Source organism: Acinonyx jubatus, chromosome B2 (genome assembly GCF_027475565.1).
Source record: "Acinonyx jubatus isolate Ajub_Pintada_27869175 chromosome B2, VMU_Ajub_asm_v1.0, whole genome shotgun sequence".
NCBI classification, from domain to species: domain Eukaryota; kingdom Metazoa; phylum Chordata; class Mammalia; order Carnivora; family Felidae; genus Acinonyx; species Acinonyx jubatus.
In genome coordinates, this window is record NC_069385.1 from 147,970,302 (window position 1) to 147,986,059 (window position 15,758).

The 15,758-nt window shown below is 44.2% G+C and overlaps 1 non-coding gene across 1 annotated transcript; it reads right to left on the reverse strand.

Annotated features, from left to right (window-relative positions):
• Positions 1–4,782: 4,782 nt before the first annotated feature.
• TRNAS-GCU (transfer RNA serine (anticodon GCU)) lies at positions 4,783–4,864 on the reverse strand. The gene has a single exon. It is a non-coding gene; the product is annotated as a tRNA-Ser (tRNA).
• Positions 4,865–15,758: the final 10,894 nt, after the last annotated feature.

Sequence of the window (15,758 nt, forward strand, 5' to 3'; positions counted from 1 at the left end):
TCCCCTAACCAACCGTTAATCCTTTGCAGTCAAAGATTCTGTCTTCTGTCCCTTTCACTTTCTGTATACTTTGATCATGGTCGTGCTGAGCACAGTAGACAGCTAATATGAAGTCAACATGACTTTTAAGTCCTCTACGTAGGGGCTTTAATTTTTTGGTACATTTTCACTTTTAACATCTAAAGTGGCATACACCTGTAAACAAACTATATGTGTGTGTGTGTGTGTGTGTGTGTGTGTGTGTGTATGTATATAACAAAAGTGAACATGCAAAAAATGAAAAGCTCCTTCATCCCTCGTTCCATGTCTCAGAAATATTCATGCCAAGAATTTAGTATATATTCCTCAAACCTATTTTAAAATGAATATATAAACTCACACACTAAGACTTAACCAGAATTAGATCATGTTATATATCACAAGTCAGAAATTGCTGGGATTTGTTTTATTTTTTTTTTAATTTTTTAATGTTTATTTATTTTTGAGACAGAAACAGAGCATGAGTTGGGGTAGGGGCAGAGCGAGACACAGAATCTGATGATGTAGGTTCCAGGCTCTGAGCTGTCAGCACAGAGCCTGATGTGGGGCTCGAACCCACCAACTGTGAGATCATGACCTGAACTGAAGTTGGACACGTAACCGACTGAGCCACCCAGGTGCCCCTGGGATTTGTTTGTTTTAAATTAGATCCTCTCCCAAAACTGCCAAGCCAACATGTGGGCACCTCCATCTGTCCCAGTCTTTTTTAGTAGCTGGATATTATTTCCATTAAGCAGATGGGCACATTTTCACATTTTGATATTGCAAAATATTACAATGAACATTCTTGAACATGTTTTATTTTTAATTCTTTTGTGCTTAAAGAAAAATTGTTGAAAGATTATTTTGAAAGATATTGTGAAACATCCCTTCAGAAGAGTATTTATCATGACCCCCCCCCCCCCCGCCCCGTTTGCATGCATCCTATCCAAGGCCTGGAAGGGATAGTCCTGTATGACATATGTTTTTTTGTAAAAGTTGCAGGAAGATATTATAATGGAAACTGGTGAAGACTGTTGCCTCCTTCTACCGCAACTTATCCTGTTACATCATCTAGGCCTTAGAGTGGCTGTGTCTAATTCTGTACAGATAATGTCTATTCCTTTTCTTAAGCAGGACTCCCTAAAAGGTGTAAGCTTCAGACCTCACAAAATCTGGATACCAACGGAGGCACGCAGGAAAGTGCTCCGACTGCCTTGAGATACATTTTGCTCCTCGCCTCTTCAACGACACCACAGCGTCAGATTTCGTGCTCAGCCTGGGCTCTTGGAAGTCTAACCTACTTCTGGGTCGGAGCTCGGAGTTATTGCCCAGGGGATATTTAGCCGAGACTACAGATGGCTGTGTTCGCCCTTTTGGTTGTTCCCTGGTATAACAGGTAGCTTTCTGGATGTTGAATCTGCAATCTGAGATCGAGTTTCGCTCAATGGCTCCTCTCGAGAAGAACCTTTTATATTTTATAGTTGGTGGGATTGCATCTGCACGCTCAGTGGTATTCAGTTTCCCTACTCTCACCAAACAAACATAAGACCCTGGGAAGTAAGTTCCACTTTCTAAAGTTCACCTGAAGACCTGGAGACCCTCCTGGGGTGCCCAGCACCTTCAACATCTCCAAGGACACACATGTCCCCAGAGCGCTCAGTCCACCCCACCCCCCCAGGAGACTCCAAGCACCACCCCTGCCTAGGTTGCTTCTCACCTTCTCTCCCTCCTCCTCATTCCTGCCACCTGCCCCTAATGCTTGGAGGGCAGCGTGGAGGTTGCAGGAAAAGCTTCCAGTCCATCACAGGCGGCCCAGGGTGGGCTGTCCTCACGCCAGCATCGGTGCAACTGAACCACAGGGAGCTGAGCCTCAGGGGCAAGTGTGTGCCTCCGGAACACTACTGTCACTGTGTAGACAGGAACAAACTGGAGGTAAAGATCAAAACTAGGAAGTCCTTACACTCAATTTACCTTTGTTTATTTTTATTTTTTTATTTTACGTACACACAAGCTGGGGAGGGACAGAGAGAGAGGGAGAAAGAGTCTCAAGCAGGATCCAGGCTGAGCCTGGGTGTCACAATGGTGAGAACATGACCTGAGCCAAAATCAAGAGTCCCACTCTTAACCGGCTGAGCCACCGAGGCGCCCCTCGTTTTACCTTTAGGATGATGAGAGAAACAGGGTCTCAGGAAGGAAGGATTTCCTTCAGCAGGACAAGAGCTACATTAGGAAGCGACAGGTATGTGTGTTTTGTAAAGATGACTCTCTTCTATGTCATAAGAGGCACCTCCGCTTACCCGGTCTGTGATCAGGCTGACTGCAGAGGGAATCAACCTTTTCTGTTGGGGTGTTGCCATAGCAACAGGTGGTGTCTTCTTTCCACCTTGTGGGTGCTAGTGTGAAGAGGTCTCCCCCACAGTGTTGACTCTCTCCTGAGATGGCCCGACAGCCCTGCCCGTGTGGGAAGTCTATATCCGCAGTCCTTCTCCCAGCCAAGTCCACCTGCAGCCTGCGGTTTTCTCGGCCACGCGGCACTGACATCCTAACCGACAAAAAGTCCATACTGCAAATAGACCCTGGACTTCCAACTGCCCTCCTGGAACTTTATGGAACAGATGGAGTGAAGGAACAGAAGGAAGAACCACTTCTTAACTATTGAAGAGGAATTTAACGATGTAATCATTATGATCATATCCAGCATCAAGGTCCCACGTGTCCTAGTTCAGATCCAATAATTCAGATTTATTCCAAGCCTCTAAATTAAGGTAACAGAAGGCCTGGGGGGAGGGGTGCCTGCCCCCAGCTGACCCAGGACCGGAGAGAAGGCCACAGAGCAGCTGCCACGGGAGCAGAGCCAGCCAGGCACATGACGGAGGCTGGGAGAGAGTGTGGACACTTGTGCTGGTACCTCATGTGTTCCATGGCTCTCCTATGCCTTCAGGAAGCGGAGGGAATCCCTATGGGTATTGACAAGGGCTCCCTCCTCGGCCAAACTGGTCAGGTTCTTCTGAGACTTCTTCAGAACTGGGCTCCATCCTTGGCCTGTCAAGCCCAGTCTTACTAAAGAATCCTATCGAGTCCAGTTTGGGCATGAATCCTGCTAAACCAGTTTAGGTGGGAAACCCCCTACCCTTGATATCCAATCAGGTTCCTTTTGCTCCACTAAATATTCAATCAGGTCTTTTTTGTTTGCTTGCTTTTATTTTGTTTTGTCTTGTTTTAGCAAGTTTCCATCCAGCGACTCCCTCTCCCTGCCCATTGGCCATGAATCCCCAGCTGCCCTCATTGTGTTCCAAGGGGAGGTCAGTCTCCCTGTTCTACTTCAATAGTCTAAATAAAGCCTTCCTTGCCTGTTTAACCCCATCTGGTGCAATTTTTCTTTGATAGTTCCCTCAAAGAACTTACAGACACATCCTGGGAATATTTCTTATCCAGAGAAAACAAGCTGCAATCGACTGTGTAGAGGTGTGACCAGGGTAGAATGAATCAACTAACAGTAGCCAATTTTCTGGTGATATGAAAACAGATTTTAAAATCTGTACAAGATAGGAGAGATGTGGCTGGGAAGATAAAAGACTAGAACAGCTTTCCCGGGCTGAACATTTACAGAAATAAAGAGAATTCTGGGTGATTAGATAGAACATGTAGATACCTAAGGCAGGTACAAGGTTTTCGGGTCAACAGAAGAAACATCTGATGCTTTATTAAATCACAGACTCCAAAGCACACACTCCCTGAGATCATAATTTAATAGATTGAGTGAGGCCCAGAATTCTGCAGCTGAAGCAGGCCAGAGATCATACGTGAAATATTGCTCTTAGCTTAAAAAGATAAAAACAAAAATTCAAATGAATTGACACAAAAATAATTCTGCTTTTATAAATGTAAGAAGTGTTTTGTCATAATAAGGGAAATGGAAATTAAATTGTATTGCAATGCCCCTTTCACCTACTAAATGAACAGAGAACCCAAGCTGACAAGATACTCTGTTGGGGAAGGGGAGGGGAGCAAGATTATAGGTTTGGAGTGTAGAGTAATAAAATTCCTTTGGTGGGCAATTTGGCAATATGTATAAATATTTCCAATGCACATAACCTAGGACCAGCAAACTCATTTCTTAAAGTGTATGCTGCAGTATTTACAGGTGCACACAGTCGAAATTACACGTTGGGGGCAATGGGACACTTTGTTTTTAAAATTGTTTTAATTTGAGAGAGAGAGAGAGAGAGAGAGAGAGAGAGAGAGAGAGCACAAGCAGGGGACAGGCAGGGAGAGAGGAAAAGAAGGAACCTTAAGCAGGCTCCACACTCACTCCCATGATCAGGTAAGCATGACCTGACCTGAAATCAAGAGTTGGTCGCTTAATCGATTGAGCCACCCAAGGGCCCCAGAGATTTTTTTTTTTTGAGGCGACACTTTAAACATGTTGAAAATTGCAGTATAATTAAAATACATATATAGCTGAAAATTTCATGCAAAGTACAATATAAACAATCATTTGCATATCTTTGTGGGTGACTTTATCATTTAAGTCAGGCAAGTGTTTTTCTATATCCCTCAGCGGACCATTCTTCAAAAGACCTAGAGACTCCGCGGTGAGTATAAACATCTTTCTTCTCTCCAGAAGGTCTGCATCTCAGATGCTGGATCCAGTGACCCCATTCTGACAGGTGCTGCTGACCAAGCGTTACCCGGGAGACCCCGGACGCTCTCACAGAGCCCCACTGTGTGCACCCCGGCTGGGGTTCAAAGAAAACCTCCCGACGAGGGTGGGATTCGAACCCACGCGTGCAGAGCACAATGGATTAGCAGTCCATCGCCTTAACCACTCGGCCACCTCGTCCGGTGCCCGCACCGCGCGGCCGGACTCTTCGCCCCGCGGTGGGTGCCGCGGTGACGCCTCCGCGCGTTTGCTCTCCCCCCACGCCGCCTCCACCCTCCCCGCCGGACCCCGGACAGGCGTTTTCGGGTCCCTCTCACCGCAGCAGGTGCTACATGAGCAGGCACAGCCAGCGCGCCTCCGTGTGACGCGCGGACACCTGCTGCCCCCCCCCCCCCCCCCCGGGAGCGCCCGGACTCCGGGAAAGGCCGGGATCTCTGGTACTCGCCCCTGAAATGCGTCAGACCGCGGGGGCACACCTGCATTTCCCTCCGGTTCGCTTCTCTGGGCCTTGGCGCGAACAGAGACCGGGGAGAACTGGGCTGGAAACAAGGCTACACGCGGGCGCCCGGCGGAGACGGCGTGGACGCCAGAGCAGAGCGGAACCGAGGCAGGGCTGACCTGGCGCGGCCGCCACCGCTCTTCGGGCCCCGGGAGCCCCAGGTGGGGAAGCCCGCGCCCCGGGAGCCGCAGGTGGGGAGGTCGGAGCCCAGGAGAGTCGCAGGTGGGGAGGTCGGGGCCCGGGGAGCCGCAGGTGGGGAGGCCCTTCCCCCCCCTCCCCGGGGAGCCCCAGGTGGGGAGATCGGAGCCCAGGGGAGCCGCAGGTGGGGAGGTCGGAGCCCAGGGTAGCCGCAGGTGGGGAGGCCCTCCCCCCTCCACCCCGGGAGCCGCAGGTGGGGTGGTCGGGGCCCCGGGGAGCCTCAGGTGGGGAGGCCCGCGCCCCGGGAGCCACAGGTGGGGAGGTCGGAGCCCCGGGGAGCCGCAGGTGGGGAGGCCCAGGCTCCATCCCGCTCTCCGTGACACTCGGTGCAGGCCACCTAGCCAACTCCATCACCACCCTTCTCCCCCGGAGGAAGCCCACCTTGGCCGCTTCAGGTAAACCAGCATTCAGAAACTCCTTTCACTCACTAGACTACGTTTGTTTTTTCTATATTTCGTGCAGGATTTTGGAGAGAAATGGAAGAGAGAAGATTCTTACTTGCCAAGATGCCGTTGCATTTTCCTTCCTATGAAACCTCTACTTGTGTTCTGAGCTCTGGTCTCCCTCCCAGGGTCCCTTACCGAGTTTATAAACTCACCTTTGCATGCACCGCCCATCATGGGAATCCATGGGTTAGAGGGCTGAGGACTTGTTCATTTAGTGAGTCAAACAATCGTATCACTTTTTCGAATGAGGTCGGCTGTTATGATTTTCCTTCAGCCTTGAGTCAGGACTCCCGTTTTGTTGTTCAAAGCATCCCTTCTCATTGTCCTGTTCACAGTTCCAAGGAAACCTGATTTTACACCAGTGACTTCAAAACTACTTCTCAAGACAACTTTTCAAGAGAAAATTTACCTGTTAGATTAACAAAGATTTTTCTTTTAGACAGTTGTCCTGCCATACTCCCCAGAGGGCAGGGATCATATTTCATTATTCATCATTTTACACCCAGCACATCAGCATGTAGAATGAATATGTAAAGTGCTTTAAAATGCCTGACACTGGGGGCGCCTGTGGTGGTCAAGTGGCTGACTTCAGCTCAAGTCATGATCTCACCATTGGTGAGTTCGAGCCCATGTTAGGCTGTGTGCTGACAGCTCAGAGCCTGGAGCCTGCTTCCAATTCTGTGTCTCCCTCTCTCTCTGCCCCTTCCCTGCTCATGCTCTCTCTCCCCCCCCCAAAATAAATAAACATTTAAAAAAATGTAATACCTGACACTGCAATCACTATGTAAATGCTTTGCATTACCATTATTATCCCTCAGAAAAGACAACCAGCAGAGAAAACATGAACCAATAGTATGTGCAGGCAATCCACAGAAGTAGAAACAATTCAGACGACAAACATAATAAAAGAAGCTTCCCTTCACATATATTTAAAGATATGCTAACTAAAATAGTAATGTATTCTCCCCTCCATTAGACTGACAAGTATTTACAAAATTCATAATAACAAATCTGGGCCAGAGTTTCGGAAAGCAAGTTTTGAAATACTGCTGTGAAATTGTAACTTGGCACAAACACATTAAAGGATAATTAAAAAGTTTTTTCAACGTTTATTTATTTTTGGGACAGAGAGAGACAGAGCATGAACGGGGGAGGGGCAGAGAGAGAGGGAGACACAGAATCGGAAACAGGCTCCAGGCTCCGAGCCATCAGCCCAGAGCCCGATGCGGGGCTCAAACTCCCGGACCGCGAGATCGTGACCTGGCTGAAGTCGGACGCTTAACCGACTGCGCCACCCAGGCGCCCCTAAAGGATAATTTTATAAGACCTATTAAAATTTAAAAACTTACATCCTTTTTCCCTTCCTAAAATCCAACTATCAAGTAGGGGTAGGAGGGAGGTAACTCCAACTATAGTATGTGTACTTTTGTTATCATTATTATTTTAAGTAAATATGAAGATAACTTAATAGAGTTTTAGATAATATCAGTGAGGCCGCTTAGCCTCATCCTCAGTTTTATGAAGACTCAAATATAGACTTTTCTTGATATCTCCAAAGTACATTATACATACAATTATTGTATATTTATTTGATGTTAACAGAGTTCATGTTTAAATATAATTATTTCAACTATATCCCAACTTTTAGAATATTCCTTTTGTATTTTATTTTAAATATGGTAGAAAACTAAAAAAAAAAAATGCCACAGGCCCTTTGCAACTTTGGAAAAACCATGATGGGCATTGACATAAAAAATGCCTGGAAGAATATATACCGACTGTCAAAAGTTGTTATATCCAGGGCTGCAGCTAGGGGGCTCCAGCACTTTCCATCTCATTTTTGTAAGGTTTTACTTTTTACTGTAGTCTCAAACATGTATTAATTATGTAAATATAGATGGAGATAGGACTTTTGGTTTCCGATCAACATGTAGAGAGCTTGGAAGGCGTCACTCCCATCCTCACGACAAGGAAAGAGCTGAAACAACCCTTCTTAGACCCATCAGAGAACTGAGGTCACCGAACTAACTGCTGCCCCCAAACTGGAGAGACAGTTTTCACAATTTTCCAGAGCAGAAGCCAGGAGGTGGCAGCAGAAATCAATACCAGGGCAGGAAAATTAAACCATAACTAATGAATTGCTGGAGGCTCAGTGTAGAGTAGCTTGAGGGTTGAACACTGCAAGGAGGCTCTGTCCTGGGAGAGCCCTCTGCTTTCCTGAGTTTTACCTACAGGAGCTCCACCAGGCTCTCACTTTGAAGACCAAGAAAAAATACCCTCTTGCCTGTGGCTAGGAGAGGGGAAAAGTAGCCATTCTGAAATGTAGTACACAATAGCTATTCTTGAATGAATGCATGAGTGAATGAATGAATGAATGAATTTAAAAATCTGGATTTTTAATAAAAGCACCGCCAAGCACCAAAATGCAAGGTAGAAGAGCTTCCTTTGCAAGAAGGAGCTCTTTGTTCTCCTAACAAGTCGGTCCACAAGGAAGCTACTTTATCACGATAAAACTTCTAGCAGATAACACAGGAGAAAATCTAGGTGGCGTCAACTCTGGCAATGGGTTCTTGGATGCAACGCCAAAAGCATGATTGTTGGACGAAATAACCAATAAGTGGTACTTTATTAAAGTTTAAAAACATATGCTCTGCTAAAGGCAGTATCAGGAAAATGAGAAGACAAGCCACAGACAAGCCACAAAAAAATATCTGAAAAACACGTATCTGATAAAGGACTGGTACACAAAATATACAAAGAACTCTTAAAACTCACAAACAAGAAAACAAACAACCTGTTTACAAAAATAGGGAAAAGATCTGGACACTTGACCAAAGATGTACAGATGGCAAGGAAAGCATTAAAAGATGCTCAGCATCAGGGCACCTTGGTGGCTCAGGAGGTTGAACGACCAACTCTTGATCTCAGTCAGGTCATGATCTCTGAGTTTGTCCAGAGCCTGCTAGGGATTCTCTTTCTCCCTCTCTGCCCCTCCCCTGTGCATGCTCACACTCTCTTTCTTTCAAGATAAATAAATAAACTTAAAAAAAGAGATGCTCAACATCCTATGTCATTAGGGAATTGCACATTTAAACAATGAGGTGCCACTACAGAGCTATTAGAATGGCCAAAGTCCAGAACATTGACAATGCCAGATGCTGGTGTGCATGTGGAGCAACAGGAACTCTGATTCGTTGCTGGCGGGGATACAAAATGGTGCAGCCGCTCTGGGAGACAGCTTGTTAATTTCTTATAACACTCAACACAGGTTTATCCTGTGAGGAAGCAGTTGCACTCTTTGGTATTTGCCCATATGAGTGACAAACTTGAGCTCCCACAAAATCTTTCACGTGGATGTTTCAGCAGCTTTATTTGTAATTGCCAAACTTGGAAGCAACCATCCCTCGGTAGGTGAATGGATAAGTGAACTGGTTCATCCAGACAATGGAATACTACTCAGTGTCCCCCCAAATGAGCCATTAAGCCGTGAAAACACAAGGAGCAACTTTAAATGCATATTACTGAGTGAAAGAAGCTGGTCAGCTTTAGTCAAAACTCCCATAAATAGTACAAGTTAAGTCTTGCTATATACAATTTAACTGTCACTTAACTAGCAGTTGGAGGTAATTTCTGCTTAAAATGACTACTGATTTATTTGCACTTTTAAAACCTTTTTCTCCTGTCATTATTTTGCTTAAACAGATATTGTATGAGTTTTTTTCGCTTTCTTTTATTTATTTGGTGGCTTATTAATTTTTTACAACTTTTTTTCTCCATTTGTTTGGAATGTAATCATTCCATTTCCATTGTTTTAGTGAATATTTGAAGTAACATATATAATTATCTTAACAAAATATAAAGAAAAAGATCTTGATCTTTTTAAAAAAAAATTATTTGAGAGGGAGATAGAGGGCAAGCAGGGAAGGGACAGAGAGAGAAGACAGACCCCCAAGCAGGCTCCGTACTATGAGCACAGAGCCCGATGCGGGGCCTGAACCCATGAACTGTGAGATCGTGACCTGAACTGAAGTCAAGGCACCCCTCTTGATCTTTTTAAAAAACATAAAGTCTTTCAAAACACTTTAGTCCCTCTTCTTCCACTTTTTAAAAAATTGTGGTAAAGCTCACCTAACATAAAATTCACTGTTTTCATTAAAGTGTACAATCCAATGGCATTTAGTCCCTTCACAACGTTGTGCAGCCATTACCACTACCCGAACATTTTCATCACCCCAATCACCCCAAAGGAAACCTTGTACCCATTAAGTAGTCATTCCTCAAACCTGCACTCACCCCCAGCATCTGGAAATCACTCATCTGCCTTTTGTTTTTTCTATGGATTCACTTATTCTGGATATCTCCTATAAATGGAATCACACAGAATGTGGCCTTTTGTGTCTGGCTACTTTCACTCAGCATAATGTTTTCAAGGTCCGTCCATGCTGTAGTCTTCCTTTTTGATGACTGAATAATACTCCATCCTATGGATACACCACCTTCGTTCACTCATTTATCAGTCTATGGACACTTGTGTTATTTTCACTTTTTTTGCTATTGTGAATAGTGCTGCCACGTAGATTTGTGGACAAGTTTTTGTTTGAACACTTGTTTTCAGCCTTTTGGGTATCACCCAGGAATGGGATTGCTAGGTCCTACGGTCACTTGTTGTTTATTAACTTACTGAGGAATCACCATCTTCCACAGCCGCCACACCATTTTACATTCTCACTAGCATTGTCCAGAGTTCTAACTTCTGGATCGACTCAGATTTTCTATTTCTTCACGATCCAGTCTTGGGGGATTGTGTGCTTCTCAGAATTGTCCATTTTATTTAGGTTTTCTGATTTGTTGGTGCATAATTGTCCATAGTACCCTCTTATAATCCTTTTATTTCTGTAAGATCAGCATTAATATCCTCACCTTACTTTCGGCTTGAGTCATTTGAGTCTTTTGTCTTTCTTTTTTAGTCACTAGCTAAAGATTTGCCAATTCTGTTATCTTTTCAAAAAGCAATTTTTGGTTTCGTTGATTCTATCGTTTTTGTGTTCTCCATTTCATTTATCTCTGCTCGAATCTTTATCATTTCCTTCCCTCCATTTCCACTGAGTTAAGTTGCTTTTCTTTCTCTGGCTCCTTAGGGTAGAAAGTTATGTTACTTATTTGAGATCGTCCTTCTCTCCTAATGCAGGCATTTACAGCTATAAATGTGTCCCATAAAACCATAAAACTTGGCGTTTTGTCTTTATTGTCTTCCAGCCGAGTATTTTGTCCATCTCCCTGATGACCACCTCTTTGACCCAGTAGCTGTTTACAAGTATGTTTTTAACTCCACATATTGGCGTATTTTCCAGTTTTTGCTTTGTTATTTGATTTCTGGTTTCATTCGATAGTGGTTGGAAAATACACTTTGTATGATTGGAATCACTTTAAATTTGCTGAAACTTGTTTTGTAGCCTAACATAAGCAGCTTCTGTCTCCAGGCAGCATTCTCTGGTTGCTATTTTTATTAGATTCCAGAGTTCTGCAAAAGTTGTTTCTGGTTTTTTGCCACCTAATCGTCGCTTTAGTGGAGACGCGGATATTTGGAGTCCCTTCCTCCTCCGTCTCTGGTTATGCCCCTGCTCGCCATTGTTTATGGTTACAAATTAGATACTACTATTATTTTATTCAGATAATTATTGTGCAAATTTTCCTACATGTTCACATTTTGTTTGTTTTCTATTTATTGTTGCGTCTCAGACTATCATTCTAGTATTTTTCTTTTTCTCTGAAGTATATCATTTTGAGGTTGTCTTAATAATTAACTACCATTTACCTTGCCTTTGTAAAGATAACCAATAAGTGATTAAGAAAGGTGACTCTTTGTAGAATATCTACAGATAAAAAATGCAAAAGAAATGCTTTTTAAAAATCACCATTTTATACCCCTTAATGCATAATGAATCTAGGCAGTAATAACCAGTGGTTGAATAAGCCATTAGGTGGAAAACAAAGGTGTGGATCTGAACCCACCAAACAGCCTTAGCTGTTTAATTAGAAGTGGGAAAACCTAGGTTATATGCCACCTCATGTGATACTATAGGAAATCCACCATAAAACCCATAATGTATTCTAGCCTAAAACAACCGAATATGAATCTAACAAAACTTCACTGTCTAACTACCAGTTTACAAGAGATATGGAGAATAAGAAAAACACATTAGGTGCTACTGCAACGGTGAAATCAACCACACTTAGAACATAAGAAATTCTATGGGACAGATTACCCAGTTGCATAAACAAGTGAACAGCATAAAAAATAAAATAAAAGAGACCCCGTTAATCTTGAGAGTTTTAAGAGATTTTCTCAACCAAAAGCAATGTGTGGACCTTCTTCAGATTACGAATGAAACAAATCAACAACAACAAAAAAGGCATGTTCACAAAATCGAGAAAATTCACCATGGACTGGGTATTAGATAGTATGAAGAATCTTGTTAAATTGTTTAGATGTGAATTTTGTTGGAATTTTGTTTTTTAAATGACTATATACAGAAATATTTAAAGATCAAATGCATGATGCTTGAAAGTAGCTTAAAATACTTCAGAAAAAAAAGGATGATAAAATAAGAATGGTGTATGTTAATCATTGTTGAACCAGGTTGAGATGCATATGGACATTCATTATATCATTCTCTCTAACTTCACGTAAGTTCCAATGTTTTGATAACATGTCTCTGTGAGAGAAAATTTCCCCAAGTTAGGCCTGCAGGACTCATTCATAGTAAGATCACACAACCCTCCCAACCGTAAGGATGACCACAGACGCAAGAAGATAAACCACTATGCTTATGGATCCGCAGATACAAAACGTGACATATTTAGGCCTAAACGGCAGCAGATGTTGAAATTTTAAGATACAAGATAAAGAACAGCGATGTGGGATATACATCAACAAATTAAGGAGACAGTACACCAGAAGAATGAGTAGAATGATATAAAAATTTAGAACTCAAGAAATAAGATACAATAGTTGAAGCTAAAAATTCCTGATAGGTCAGGCTAAACAGCATGTTAGCTACAGCCTAAGAAAGAATTACTACATTGAGAGATGACTCCAAAATGTTGGTCCAGAATACAGCAAAAATAGTTAAGGACACGGAACAAAGTCAGCTGTGACAGTCTGGTTTTAAACTCCCTGTTTTTATTTGTAAATGGTGTTAAAAAGCTTCCATTCGGGGCGCCTGGGTGGCGCAGTCGGTTAAGCGTCCGACTTCAGCCAGGTCACGATCTTGCGGTCCGTGAGTTCGAGCCCCGCGTCAGGCTCTGGGCTGATGGCTCAGAGCCTGGAGCCTGTTTCCGATTCTGTGTCTCCCTCTCTCTCTGCCCCTCCCCCGTTCATGCTCTGTCTCTCTCTCTGTCCCAAAAATAAATAAACGTTGAAAAAAAAATTTAAAAAAAAAGCTTCCATTCTTGGGGCGTCTGGGTGGCAGTTAAGCATCCAACTCGGTTTCCGGGTGTCAGCTCGTGTCATGATCTCATGGTTTGGTGAGTTCAAGCCCCATGTCAGGTTCTATGCTGGTAGCACAGAGCCTGCTTGGGATTCTCTCTCCCCCCCTCTCTCTGCCCCTTCCACACTCATGCTGTCTCTGTCTCTCTCCAAATAAATAAATAAACTTTAAAAACTTTTTTTAAAAAAGCTCCCATTCTTGAAGGTTAGTTTGATGAGCACACAAGTCTAGATTGACAATTATTTTATTTCAATCCTTCTAAAATAGATTTCCTTTTTCCCTGGTTTGTTATGGAAATTAACATTGTAACATTGTAACATTAATGTTAACATTGTTAACATTGTAACTGTTCCTCCTTTGCAGTAGATCCGTCCATTTTCTCTGGCTGATTTCAGACCTTCTCTTTGGTAACACACTTTCAGTGTGAGGTGTGAAGTTACGGTTATTTACTTTTCCTTGCTTGTGATACACTGAGCTTTCTGAATCTACGTATAAAAAGTCTCTCTCGGGGCGCCTGGGTGGCCCAGTCGGTTGAGCGTCCGACTTCAGCCAGGTCGCGATCTCCCGGTCCGTGAGTTCGAGCCCCGCGTCAGGCTCTGGGCCGATGGCTCGGAGCCTGGAGCCTGTTTCCGATTCTGTGTCTCCCTCTCTCTCTGCCCCTCCCCCGTTCATGCTCTGTTTCTCTCTGTCCCAAAAATAAATAAACGTTGAAAAAAAATAAAAAGTTTCTCTCCAGTTCTGGGCAATTCTAATCTCTTATGTCTTCGAATATGACCTCACCTACGTTTTTCTCTTCTTCTATTCCTGGGCTATAATTATATACACTCAGAATTTCTTATTTGTTCCTACATCTCTACTATGTTCTTTTATCCATTTTCTGTGGCCGTGTAATAAACTACCCCAAAACTCAGGGGCTTAAAGCAACACCCACTCATTTTCTCAGAATTCTAGGGGTTGGTAATATGGGCAGAGCTCACATGGGCTGTATCATCTCTTCTGTTTGTGGGGTCAGCTGGACTAGTCTCTCTGCAGCCAATTCGCAGGTCAGCTGGAGACTGACGGCTCCAGGACAGCCCCAACCATATCCAGCAGTAGGCAGGGACTGTTTCTGGTTTCTCAGGTTTCCTTACTGTGCCCTTTCTAGATGGTGGCCCAGCTTTCTTACACAATGATAGCAGTGTTCCAGGAAAGTGAAGGCTGACGCTACAAGGTTTCTTGAGACCAGGCTTGAGAGTGGCACATTACCTCATTGTACTACACTGGTCAGAGCAGCTCAGATTCAAGGTTCAGAGGAATAAATTAGACTCCACCCCCTGACGGGAGGAGGTGCAAATGACCTGTGGTGAGGTTCGTCCGTTACCGCTGACTTTGTTCCATTTCTTAACTACTTTTGCTGTATTCTGGACCGACACTTTGGCATCATCTCTCAACATTTTGATGAAGAGCGGGATGTTTGGGGTCTTAGGTTGCTGCCCCACAAACCAGGTGATCCATGGAAGGCACCAGTCTCCAGGTAATTACCCCCACATTATCCATGATAAGTATCCCCACATCAGCTATGTAGTACTCTGGTGGGAAATGCATGCCCTGAATGTGTCATAAGAAAACAGACCCAAAGCAAAAGACTTTCTATTAAAAAAAAAAAAAAAAGAAACAAACAATAAAAAAAGGACATGCTTCAAATGGCATGTTAATGTCATAAAAGCCCCCCCCCCCCAATCTGTGAAAATGTTCCAGATTAAAGAAAACTCAAAAGGCCAACTAAATGCAATACCATCCCCAGACTAGATGCTGTAGGAGGGGCGATCAGGTCAGTTGGGTCAAATGCAAACCGTAGATTAAATACAGCTGTCTGTTAGGGTTAAATTCTCCCCTTCACCACAGTCCTGAGGTCATGAGGTCAAGGGTTTAAGGGTAACTGAACATGTGATACTCCCTAATGAGAGAAAGAGCGGTCAAACCACAAAGCAAATGGAGTAAAATATTAGCAATAGCCAAATCCGGGTCAAGGGAATAGGGGCAATTTTGTACTATTTTTATTTTTTTCAACTTTTTAGTAAGTTTGAAATTGTTTCAGAGGCAGAGAAAGACTCCAGGGAAATCGACGACTGGGGGTGGGGCCGGACCCGGCCAACTCTACAGCGTGAGGAGCGGTCCCCCAAACCATCCGAGGAACCCCGAATTCCTCACAGCTGGGGGGGCTGCTCGTGGAGGGGGGGTAGTGGGGAGGAGGAAGTCAGGGCTGCTGGGCCAGCTCAACCCCCCCCCCCAGCAGCACCCCTGCCGCCCTCCGCTGGCCCCAGGGCAGGGGTACCTGCCACCCAGGTTCCCAGCTTGTCCTCGGGGTCCATCCAGGACAGGGTGACCCCGCGGGGACGGTCCCTGCCACAACCGCCCAGCCTTCAGCGGAGGCTTCTGGCTCCCGGAAATGGGGAGGATTT